The sequence below is a fragment of the Triticum aestivum genome, chromosome 5A, assembly GCF_018294505.1.
Source record: "Triticum aestivum cultivar Chinese Spring chromosome 5A, IWGSC CS RefSeq v2.1, whole genome shotgun sequence".
Lineage (NCBI taxonomy): Eukaryota > Viridiplantae > Streptophyta > Magnoliopsida > Poales > Poaceae > Triticum > Triticum aestivum.
Window position 1 is genome coordinate 183341416 of NC_057806.1, and position 10873 is coordinate 183352288.

The following is a 10873-nucleotide window of genomic DNA, read 5'->3' on the forward strand; positions in this document are numbered from 1 at the left end:
GAACAACACAAGAGACACAGGGTTTATACCGGATCGGGCCACCATTGTGGTGTAATACCCTACTCCAGTGTGTGGTGTGGTGGATTGCCTCTTGGGCTGATGATGATGAGCAATACAAGGAAGAACGGCCTCGCGAGGGTCTGTTCTTGGCTGGGGCGATGAACTACTGGGAGTAGTCCGGTCACCCTTCTCTCTCTCTCTTCTCGATTGTTGATCTCGATCTCCCCCCTCCCTGATCCTATGGGTGGCTGGTCCTATTTATAGAGGCCCTGGTCCTCTTCCCAAATATCGATCGGGAAGGGAGCCAACAATGGCAGGCTAATTTGAAGGGGGACAACTAGTACCAGTTATCCTGACAAAAGTAGTCTTCGCCTGCACAAAGCTCTAGTGGTGACGCCGTCTTGGGCTCCACGATGACCTCCATCTTGCAGTCCTCCTGGTCTTGGTCTTGTTGCACCGAAATGGCAACCTTTGCCTGATGCCTCGGTACTCCGCGGCTGCGCTTGCCTCCCTCGCACCAAAGAGGAAAGGAGGACACTGCGTGGGCTGGCACCCTTGGTCGTCATGGCTTGCGTCACGGGCACCTCGTGAGGTAACCCGCCTTGATCTCTCCGCCTCCTCGCGAGCCATCCTGGTGAGGCCGTGCCTGAGGAAGCTCCGGGTCATCCCCCCCCCCCGCGAGGCTTGGCCCCTCGCGAGGGTCTTGGGTCTGTGTTGATGAAGATGGGCCGTGCTGGGCCCCCCTTTTAGCCACGCCGCAGGCCACAGGCAGGCAAGTCTGGGGACCCCCGTTCCCAGAACGCCGATAGTAGCCCCCGGGCTTGGCCGTGCAGGGAGGCGAAAGGGCAAGAGCAAAGCGCCGCAGGCCCTAACAGCCTGCGGTCTTGGGCGCCGCGTGGCGGTTGATTGGACGTGGGTGTCTCCACTTCCCCATGACGCCTCGGCAACTGCACATATTGGACAAGTCCTTGCATGCAAAGTGGGTCATAATTACCTGCGATCGTGGGGGCCATCGGTTGGCCCTCGCCAGCTATAAGTACGGATCGGCGTGCGCCCTTCCAGTTCATCCCCCTTGCTTCTCCTTCTTCATGGCCCCGTCGAGGAGGTTCTCGGCTGCAGAGAAGGGGAAGGCTCGCCAGGTTGAGCCTGCCTCTCCCCCGCCCAAGCGCGGCCAAGGGCGTCCTCGCAAACATCTTGTGGCCACCACGGCAGCTCCCTGCGGCCGTGGAGACGATTTCCAGCACGGCGACGGGCGGATTGCTGTGGCCGGGGCGCGCACTCCGGTCGCGCGTCGCCCTAGGCCGGGCTTTCGCGCTGCAGAGGTGCTGCCGGAATTCATCCTATGGTCGGCGGAGCCGACTAGCACCCGGCTTCTACTTCCTCGCTTCCTCCTCGGCGAGCTCCCGGCCGGCGCCCCGGGCGGCCTCTGGCTTCAGGCCGATGGCTGCTGTAGCTGGGCCTCATGGGCTTCACTGGAGGTCTCCGCAGCCGGGAGCCTGGCCCTGGCCCGCGGTTGGCAGACGTTTGCCCGCACGCGTGGCCTGAGCCGTCGGTGCACCCTGCACTTCAAGTTTGACGGCGATGCCACCCTCTACGTTAGGGTTTTTGGGGAAGATGGTCGCCGCGCAGGGTGCTGCCCCGAGGACGACGATCGGGGCCGGGAACCCAGCTCCGGCGATGATGGAGAGGATAGCACTCGCGTGACTGGCGGCGCTTAGGGTTCCCCAAGCTTCTCCGGTTCTTCTTCAGGCGGCGACTCTTCTAGCGGTGGTCGCGGTCAGCCTCCACGCCATCGTATCTGCTTGGGAGGTGGTAGCGTGTTCGCCCGCCGTCGCACCCCAGGGAAGCGCGAGAGGGAGTCTGCCTGAGCCCCGGAGGCAGCTCGAGTCTTCCCTGCAGGCCGGTGTGAGGCGAGCTGCGCCTGATTTGTTCTTTCTTTTCCTTTTTCCTGCGTAAAAAGGCAGTAGTGTGGGGCCCCGCGGGGGCGTGTTTGGTTTATTGCTGTTAGTCATCGTTTTGCTTCTGTTATCGTGCCTTCCGGCTACGTGCCCGCGCGTGGATAGTTCCCGGCCCCAGCCGTGGGGTGGGGGGCGACCGACCCAGGTCCTCTGTTTGTGTCGCGGTGCCCATGGGGCACGGACTGGAGGGGTGCTCCTCTAATGGACCCAGGTCGCGAACCCTTTGAACGACTAGGACAGGAACACTCGCGAGGGTGCTTGGCTGCCCCCCCCCTAGCGAGGCCTTGCATAAGAGAAATCGAGGCAGGAGAGTGAAAAGTCGAAGAACCACAAGACAAAGACGGCAACAACTTCAATAAAACTTCGAATGAGAAGGAACATGCCAACTGCGAAAAGCAAATGAAAAGCCGCGTCCGGCACCTAATCTAGTCTTCGACGTCTTCTCACCAGCGCGGAGCTAAGTGCTGCCACTGGGCATGGGAGGGAGCCCCAGGGCCTGAGGCCGGCGCTCCTGAGACTCTGGGGCGTGTACAACCCCAACTCATTATTACGTGAGAGTGTCACGGGAGGCGAGCTTCACAGGCGTTGGCCTTCTTCACAGGCTCCGGGCCTTTTCCAAAATGCGACAGCTTCACAGGCATTCGCCTTCTTCACACGCTCTGGGCCTTTTCCAAAACGCGACAGCTTCACAGGCATTCGCCTTCTTCACAGGCTCTGGGCCTTTTCCAAAACACGACAGCTTCACAGGCATTCGCCTTCTTCACAGGCTCTGGGCCTTTTCCAAAACGCGACAGCTTCACAGACATTCGCCTTCTTCACAGGCTCTGGGCCTTTTCCAAAACGCGACAGCTTCACAGGCATTCTCCTTCTTCACAGGCTCTGGGCCTTTTCCAAAATGCGACAGCTTCACAGGCATTCGCCTTCTTCACAGGCTCTGGGCCTTTTCCAAAATGCGACAGCTTCATAGGCATTCGCCTTCTTCACAGGCTCTGGGCCTTTTCCAGAACGCGACAGCTTCACAGGTATTCGCCTTCTTCACAGGCTCTGGGCCTTTTTAGGGGTAGAACCTCCGGAGGTGCTGGATGTTCCATGCGTTCTTGACCGGCACCCCCTCCTGAGTCTCCAAGCGCGCGGAGCCGGGCCTGGAAACATGAACAACCTTGAACGGGCCTCCCACATGGGAGAGAGCTTGTGCAATCCCTCCCTGGAGAGAACCCGCCTGAGCACGAGGTCTCCTACCTCGAGAGTTCTGGGGCGGATGTTGCGGCAGTGATATCATCGCAGTGCTTGTTGGTACCTCGCCGCTCGCAGCGCGGCTTCTCGGCGATGTTCCTCCCCCAGCACGAGGTCCATCCCCCGCATGGCGACCTGCTGCGCCTCGTCGAATGCCAGGACCCGCGCGGAGCGACGTCTGACCTCGTGAGGGAGGACCGCTTCGGCTCTGTAGACCAGAAAGAACGGGGTCTCTCCAGTCGGCTTGGTCGCGGTTGTGCGGATGGACCACAACACGGACTGAAGCTCGTCGTACCAACCTCTGCCGCAGTCCTCCAGCTTCTTCTTGAATGTCCTGGTCTTGAGGCCCCTCAGGACCTCTGCGTTGGCTCACTCGGCCTGGCCGTTGCTTCGGGGATGCGCCACCGAAGCGTAGCATATCTGCGTTCCAAGGTTAGCACAGTATGTTTTGAAAAGGTTACTGGTGAACTGCGAACCGTTGTCCATGATGATGCGGTTCGGCACCCCGAACCAGCTCATGATGCCCCTGATGAACTTGACCGCGGAACCCGCGGGGATGGTGCGGACGGCCTCTACTTCAGCCCACTTGGTGAACTTGTCCACGACGACGTAGAGGTAGCGGTAGCCCCCTGGCGCCCGAGGAAACGGGCCCAGGATGTCCAGCCCCCAGACTGCGAATGGCCACGAAAGGGGTATAGTCTGCAGGCCTCCTGCCGGCTGATGGATCTGCTTGGCGTGGAACTGGCAAGCCTCACAAGCTTTCACTAGTTCGACGGCGTCATTGAGTGCGGTGGGCCAATAAAACCCACTGCGGAATGCCTTGCCGACGAGGGTCCGTGACAATGAATGATGTCCACAGTCTCTGCCATGTATATCTTCCAGCAGTTCCTTTCCTTGCTCCCTGGAGATGCAGCGCAGGGACACGCCATTTGGTTGCTTCCGGTAGAGCTCTCCATCCTTGATGCAGTATGCCGTGGCCTGCCGTGCCACACGCTCCGCTTCCTCCTCTTTCTCCGGTAGGGTCCCTTGTGTTAAGTAACTCCAGAGCTCCGTGATCCAGCATCCCTCCTGAGGTTCCATCGTTAGGAGCAGGCATGCTCCTGAGGCCAGGCCACAGGTCACAGCTCCTGAGGCAGGTGGCTGGGGGAGCTCCTCCCGAGGCTGAGCCCTGTTTGACAATGATGGCAGGGCTGAGGGCTTGAAGAGCCGCTCCTCGAAAATGCCAGGCTCCTAAGGTAACCGCCTGGATGCCCATTTGGCGATGTCGTCGGCCGCCTGATTGGTGCCACGGGGCACATGCCGCAACTCCAACCAGCAGAACTTCTTCTCCATCCTGCGGACCTCCGCAAGGTAGGCTTCCATGTGCTCATCTTTCGGCTCATACACCTTGTTGGAGAAATTGACAAGGAGCTGCGAATCGCCCTTGATGGTGAGGCGTTTCACCCCCAGGGCAGCTACGGCCTTCAAGCCCGCTATTAAACCTTCATACTCTGCTATGTTGTTGGAGACCTTTTCACCTTGTTGGAAACAGAGCTGCACGACGTAGTGGAGCTTGTCCTGAGTGGGCGATATAAGCATCGCCCCAGCCCCAGCGCCATGCCTGGAGAACGCCCCATCAAAGTACATGACCCAGCCTTCTAGCGCCTCGCTTCCCGGGGAGAGGGACCGATCCTGGTCGGCCTTGAGGCCTGGTGCCTCCATCCATTCTACCACAAAATCCGCCAATGCTGCTCCCTTGATGACTTTGGTCGTGCTGAATTCGAGCTGAAACGCTTGCAGTTCTATGTTCCACTCAGCAACCCTTCCAGCTGAGTTAGGGCTCCTGAGCACTCTCTCCAGGGGGTATGACGAGACGACCTTGATGGGTTGACCCTGAAAATAGTGCCGCAACTTGCGCGAGGCCACCAGTAGCACAAGGAGGAGTTTCTGAGGCATGGGGTACCGTGCCCTCGCATCCCGCAACACCGTGCTGACGAAGTACACCGGGTGCTCAACGAGGTTGGGTGCGTCAGTGCTGGCGGCTCCCTTCGGAGACCATGGCGCCTCTTGAGGCAATGAGACCTCCTGAGGCTGGCCATCTGGGAGAGGGGCCTCTTCCGCCTCTGGTGCACTCCTCTGCGGCGGCTGATCCTCCTCAGCCACGGTGACGGTTTCTGTGGGCCTTCCTTGTTCCTGTTTTGCCTTGTCCCGGGCTGCTGCTGCGGTTTTGATTCGACGCTCCTCTCTAACCGCCACCAGGGCTGCGCTGGCGGAGTAGGGAGTGGCGGCGAGGTAAAGCACTAGGGGCTCTTGAGGGCGCGGAGCCACCATGACCGGTGGGCTGGTCAGGTATCTCTTGAGATCCTAGAACGCCTTGTCGGCCTCTTCAGTCCACTCAAAGGGCCCCTTTTTCTTCATTAGCTAGAAGAAGGGCAGCGCTCGTTCCCCCAACTTGGAGATGAAGCGCCCTAGCGCGGTCACGCACCCAGTGAGCTTCTGCATTTCTCTGAGGGTCTTTGGCGGGCTCATGTCTTCCACCGCCTTGACCTTTTCCGGGTTAGCCTCGATGCCTCGGTGGGACATGAGGAAACCCAAGAGCTTGCCCGAGGGGACTCCGAACACACACTTCTCTGGGTTGAGCCGTAGGTTCACTGCGTTGAGGCTCGCGAAGGTTTCCTCCAGGTCTTGTGTTAGGGTCCTGGCCTCCCGAGACTTTACCACAATGTCATCGACGTAAGCTGCGGGCCCAAGGTGATGTGCATCAGCCGCTGAAAGGTCGCCCCTGCGTTATGCAGCCCGAACGGCATGCATGTGTAGCAGTACACCCCACACGAGGTTAGGAAGGCTGTCTTCTCGATGTCTTCTACCGCCATATTGATCTGGTGATACCCAGAGAAGGCATCCAAGAAGCATAGCAGGATGCATTCCGTGGTGGAATCGACGATCTGGTCGATGCGGGGTAGCGGGAACGGATCTTGCAGGCATGCTTTGTTGAGGTTGGTGAAGTCGACACACATGGGCTCCTTCCCTCCCTTCTTTGGCACAACGACAGGGTTGGCCAACCAATCCGGGTATCGGACCTCGCGAATGACCCCAGCGGCTTCTAATTTGCGGGTCTCTTGGATGATGAAGGCCTGTGTGACACCCCAAAATTTTGGCCTTGTTTTATTAAATTAAAATTTTTGCCAGGAAATAAAACTTTTATTTTCTAGGCTCCCTTTTGATTTTTGAACCATTTTCTCCCTTGTTATTATGGAGTTTTTCCCCGGAGTGAAAACCTTTCAAATATGTTATTGGACTTGTTTAACCTCTCAAGAAAAACTTTTCTTTTATCAGTATAACTAATTAACTAATTAAATTGCTTGATCTTTATTTTCTTGAAAAATGGTTTTTCAAGGTTATATGGCCATATTTGAACTACAACCATTTGGTAAATTCAATTAAAATTCCAACCAAAATTTGGAGATGTCATGTGATGTTTTTAAATCACTTGTATACAAAAATATCTTTTATTTATGTAATATTTTGAGCTCTGCATCAATTTTTCCTTCTCTGGTCCAGAGTGCAATTTTGCACTACAACCCATTTAAATATTTCTTTCTAGCCTCCACCAAAATTATGGGATATTGGTAGTAGCATATGATTCAACATTATGCAAAAACCTAGTGCTGTTCTTTGAAAAATTTGAGTGAATCAACCTCATTTTCATTCTGGTCCAGCCTTGTGATTTCTACTACAACCCTATTTAATTTTGCTCCAATGATCTTGTGCTTTCTCCTACTTGTAGACAGCCCTACCAAACCCCTAAATCCAGGAGCATGCACCCATTGAATATTTTTGGTTCATGAAATAATGCCATTTATCTTCTGTCCAGGATTGAAGTTTTGCAAAACTTGCACTAACAAGTTTCTGCTTTTGGCCAACTAACCTCACCACCTTCTCATTCATCTAAGGAGACCTTGATCTGGAGATTTTGGCCACCCCAGGTATTGCCTAGATGCCCTTGGCATTTTGACAAACACCCTGTGTGCATAGCCAGATTTGGCATGGATTCAAGTTTACATTGTGAACTTGGCCACCTGACCTAACCACCATGCCCATTCACCCTCTATCTAACCCTAACCTAGCCCTGTTTCTTCCCAGCCTCAACCGCGACCTCTAGCATGCTCTGGCATTACGTCGAGCATGTCCCGTGCACGCCCGGAGCGCGAGCAGAGCGTGCGTTTGGCACGCGTTTTGCACGTGCCGCGCCCGAGACGACGCGTCGCGCCCCTGGCCTTGCCACCACTGCAGAGCCACGCCACGCACATCCCTCCTCACCGCAACATGCCAAGCCGCCCCTCGCCACGCCCCGACAGGCCAAGAGCTAGCCACCGCGGCCGCCCGACAGCCCCTGCTCATGTCGGCGCCGCCCGAGCCTCTCCCACTCGCCAGCTCGCTCCTGGAGCAGTGCCCGCTCGTCCGCTAGCTCCTGCCGCCATTCGCAGCCCCGCCACGTTGCCCTGCAAGCCACAGAGAGGCGGTTCGCCGGCATCCTCATCCACCGCCGCGGAACCGACCTCGTCGCGCTATAAAAGGAGGTCCCCGAACTCCCCCGAGCACGCAGGCAACCTCAGGCCACCCCAATGGCACTCCCCTAGCTCGCATTTGACCTGGGAAGGCCTCCTTCCTCATCTCCGGCAACTCCTGCCGCCGCCACCGCCCCGGCCAATCCGGCACCTCTAGTACCTCCCCCTCTCCGTTCTCTTCACCAAGAGCTTCCTCTTACTCCCGTGAACCAGTTCCCCTGCTCGATTTTGATCAGGGCTCACCGCGGGAGAAAAATCACCTTCCCCGACGGCCTCCGCCCGCCGCGAAGCTCGCCGCCGGCAGCTCCGTCCACCCCCGAGACCATATCGACTACCGGAGTGGCCGCCTCGATCCCCTGAGCCCACAAGTGACCTCCGTTTCCTGAACGGTGCCGCCGTTCGCCGGCGAGCATCGCCGGAGTCCCGCCCCCTCTCGGGCAGAGGAAGGAGAGGGAAAGGCGACTGGTCAAACCTGACCAGTGGGCCCCCTGGACCCACTGTCAGTGACCCTGTACCTATCCACGTGGGTTAAGTGAAGGCGTAATCCACCCCAGTACGTTTCCCCCGCTCCGAAAGCGTATTCCCCTCTGAAACGTTTTCTTTTCTGTTTTATTTTAAATAACAGATTTTGACCACAACTTTGACTGCCTATAACTTTTTAAATGTAACTCCAAATGAATTAATTCTTTTTCCTACATCTCTCAAATATTGTCTAGTTTATTTTAAGATTTATTTGAAAAATTTCCAAACAACTTTTTTGTAGTATTTTTGAAATATGTGTTATTTGCATATTTTTGAAAATAGGATTTTGGAAGAGAAGAAAGCTTTCAAAAAATTTTGGAGAGCACCCCCACCTCTCCACACCATGAAGGCAAGCATTCTGAACCCCGGAATAATATTTTTGGTGTGTTAGTTGACACGTTTATAACACCACCTTATATCGGAGAACTTGTTATTTCATGTGATATGATCATTTGCATGAATGCATATTAGTGATTTCCTTGCTGTTGGAAATGAATATACTTGTGATGGTAATCATCCTCATGTGCCTTGCATGCATGCCGGAAAGGAATCCGGGAAAGCCTCTGCCTTGGGTAGGAGTGAGCTTGTCGCCGGTCCCCGTCGGGACGGTTATGTCCGGTATGGCATGGTAAGGTATATTGAGTGGTGATTATGTTGGTTGAATTATATTTGTTATACATGTCATGCAGGGAATTTATAAACCTCCTGAGTCGACCGTAGACCGAGTCTTGTTCCAGTAACCACCATACTTGCTATGTACTACCACTTGTCCCTGCCGCAGGTAGGGTATGGTTCAGTAAGTCGTCAACCCCTTTCAAGCACACACCGTACAAAGAGGTAGGCAGGCCACCTGGTCCGGGGGCATGGGTGTTTCCGGTTGGGACCGAGAGGGGAGGCCACCCCTTAGAGCGCGCGATATAAATTTGATCCCATGCTACGCGAGGTTGTAGCCTCCCCACTTAGAGTTTTGCTTAACAAGTGTCGTGGGTGATTCCAAACACCGATGAGTTAAGCTGGTGTGTGCAAGTTAGGCGTGTTTTCAACTAATAGGCCGTAGACGGAATTAGTCCCGATGGACTAAAGGAATCCGTTACTCGTGGGTAAAGAGTACACCCTCTGCAGAGATTAAACTTATTCGAATAGCCGTGTCCATGGTTAAGGATTACAGTCTGGGATGGGTCAAGTGTTGGTCTTAGTGTCGGTCTTCGGAGGTGAGATATTGCTAAACCAAACTTGGATACCGACTGGTTACTTGTGAGGACCATGCTTATTATTTTGTGATGGACTAACTCATTGCATTATTTATATTATCGAGTATCCCTGGACGGTTCTACCTCCTGGATCTTCATTGTGATTATTTCTTTTAAAGCCCTTTATGTGGTGTCGCTCAGACACCCGATTGTGGCATTTCTTTTAAAGCCCTTTATGTGGTGTCGCTCAGACGCCCGACTGTGGCATTTCTTTTAAAGCCCTTTATGTGGTGCCGCTCAGACGCCCGACTGTGGCATTTCTTTTAAAGCCCTTTATGTGGTGTCGCACAGACGCCCGACTGTGGCATTTCTTTTAAAGCCCTTTATGTGGTGTCGCTCAGACGCCCGACTTTGGCATTTCTTTTAAAGCCCTTTATGTGGTGTCGCTCAGACGCCCGACTGTGGCATTTCTTTTAAAGCCCTTTATGTGGTGTCGCTCAGACGCCCGACTGTGGCATTTCTTTTAAAGCCCTTTATGTGGTGTCGCTCAGACGCCCGACTGCGGCATTTTAATTCCCACTCTATTACTTCTTATTCATGTTGCATGAAAATAACCTACTTGGATGCATAAAGATGTTTTATTTATGACTGACGATGTGATCATGGAATTTTTCAGTGCATGATTATCAACTATATTATACCTGTGTTCTTAATGTTTGCGAGTACATTCAAAGTACTCACTGGCTTGTCCCTGGCTATTGTCTTGGCCAGGTTTCTGCTTGGAGAGGAGCGTGGCGATGACAGCCTCGAGACCTAAGCAACGGTGATAGCAGCCTCGCGAAGATAGGAGTTAACCTGGTCAGCTGTTACTGTGGGAAATGGAGTCCCATAGACACTGATGTCTCACAAACCGCTTCCGCCATCAACCACTAGAAACCCAATTGTTGTACTCACAGGCCAGAATGGTCTTGTACTACATATTTTGTATTTTGCTTGAGATTTCTGTATCAAGTTGGAGCCTCATCAGCTAACAGTAATCCTGGGGCTGATGAGCACGACGGTCTTTTTCTGGAAATTTATACCCGGAAAACCCGGTCGTGACAGACTTGGTACCAGAGCCAGGCTGACCATTAGCTAATCCTATCTTAGCCGGGTCTATAAACTTAGGCAAACCAACCCACCAAACCATAACAAAACCCCAGCCAAGCTTCTCGTGCAAGATAGCCACACAGTGACCCAACACCTTTTGGCAGTCGGTGCCCAACCTATCAACCTAACCTGTCGCTCATGCGCCAGTGATTGAATCTTAAATAGTCCTTTCTCGCAAGCGTGCAAAGGAAGACTCCGTCCCCTTTTTCCTATAAAAAGGGGCACGCTAGCCCAAACACAGCACAACACAGCCTCTACCCCAAACCAAGCTACA